Source organism: Athene cunicularia, assembly GCF_003259725.1.
Source record: "Athene cunicularia isolate RWA chromosome 10 unlocalized genomic scaffold, athCun1 chr10_part1, whole genome shotgun sequence".
Lineage (NCBI taxonomy): Eukaryota > Metazoa > Chordata > Aves > Strigiformes > Strigidae > Athene > Athene cunicularia.
In genome coordinates, this window is record NW_020799112.1 from 23371033 (window position 1) to 23372683 (window position 1651).

At 54.3% G+C, this 1651-nt stretch overlaps 1 long non-coding RNA gene across 1 annotated transcript; it reads left to right on the forward strand.

Moving 5' to 3' along the window:
* The first annotated feature begins 14 nt into the window (after positions 1-14).
* LOC113483876 lies at positions 15-455 on the forward strand. Its single transcript, XR_003399119.1, has 2 exons — positions 15-254; positions 423-455. It is a non-coding gene; the product is annotated as an uncharacterized LOC113483876 (long non-coding RNA).
* Positions 456-1651: the final 1196 nt, after the last annotated feature.

A 1651-nucleotide genomic window follows, 5' to 3' on the forward strand; every position in this document is an offset into this window, starting at 1 on the left:
CGTGCTTGCCTGTTCCTTCCCTGGGGATGCTGTTGACTGGACCCACTTCAGAACTGTGTGGGGTGTCTCTGCCTGGCCTTATGCTCCTCGCAGCAGAGAGGTGAAAAGGGACAGGCCCTTGGGACATTTTCTGGCTGTGGACAGGAGCTGCCACAGCTGAAGCTGGAGAGGCCTGAGAAAGGGAAAGAAGAAAATCAAGGGCATGTGGGCAGCAGCTGCTTTCCACTGCAGGAAGAGAGAGCCTGTCTCTCTGGGTGAGGAAGGAGCTCTCTGCACAGTTCACAGGGCCAGACCGCCAGCGTGCGCCCAGGGTCTGTGCGCGTCACCCAGAGCGCGGTACGGCCGCGCAGGGAGGGAGCGCGGTCGCATGTGCAGGAAGCCGCTTCTTGTAAGAGCCGAGAGACACCCACGTGTTCTTTGAGGTGGAGGACAGCCGAGCGACTGCAGCTCCAGAAGAGGGAGGGAGGAGAGAAGGAGAAAGAAGGGTCTGAATTGGCAATTTTTTCTTGGCAGCGCTGAGAGCGAGAGCTGCGGAGTCGCGGACCCTTGGGGCCCTGTTGCCGTTCTTGTACATTTTGGGATCTCCCCCGGCCCCCTCTCTATCCCATGCTGCTGTGATTTTTTTTTTTCTTTTTTTTTCTTCCCTTTACTTCTACTCTCCTTCTTTACTGCTCCCACTCCCTCTTGTGTCTTCTCAAGGCTTTCCCTTTATCTTATTTCTAGATGCCTTGGTCCTGCTCCCTCTCCTTCCTTTTTGTCATCCTCTGTTTCTCTCCTGTAGCCTAGCACTATTTTTTTCCTTTTCCAGTTGTTGTTCCAGATTGGCTTTGGGGTCTCTTTGCCCACAGCTTTCTCTGGCCTGTTCCCTGGCATTCTCATCCTCGCCGTGCCTGTCTGCCGCTCCATATCCCTGCCTCCCTATTTCCCTCCCTCCTTGTCTTCCGGCCTCTATCCTGTGACCTCGCTGAGGCCTCTCCTGCTCCTGTATCTCCCTGTCCCTGTCCTCCACCCTGTTCACCTCGCCCTCTCTCAGACCCTCTGTGCTGCTCCCTGTCTTGATGGTTGATGGCTTAATCTCTCTCTCTTGTTCTCTCTTCCTGTCTTCTCTCATGCTCCACCTCTGTCCTCTCTGTTGCTCTTGTTGGTTCCAGGCCAGCATCCTACTGCCTGTCTCTCTTTTCTGCATTCATCTCCTGCTGTCCAGCTCCCTGTCGCTCGCCTCTCTTTAGATGCCTCTGTGCTGCCTCCTCTCCTTGCTGATCCCCCCACCCTGCTCCCCAATCGCTGCCTTGGCGCTCTTTCTCCACACCACTCCTGCCCTAAAATACTCCCACCTAAAATGCTGTCCCCCAGCAATACTGCTCCCCCCCCTGAAACGATCCCCTCAAATACCCTCCCCTGAAACACTTCCTGTCAAATAGTCCTCTCTAAAAAGTCCCCCAGCAGATAATCACATGGAAATGATCTGACCTCAAAATATACCCCTGCGAAATAATACTCCTGCTGCCCCTGCACCCCCAGCAAAATAATACTCCCCCCTCCCGAAATAAGTATTTCCCCCTCCCAAGCAATTGTCCCCCAATAATACTCCCCCACCCCTGCAAAATAACAATGCTTCTCCCCATGTAATATGGCTCTGCCACCGAAATCA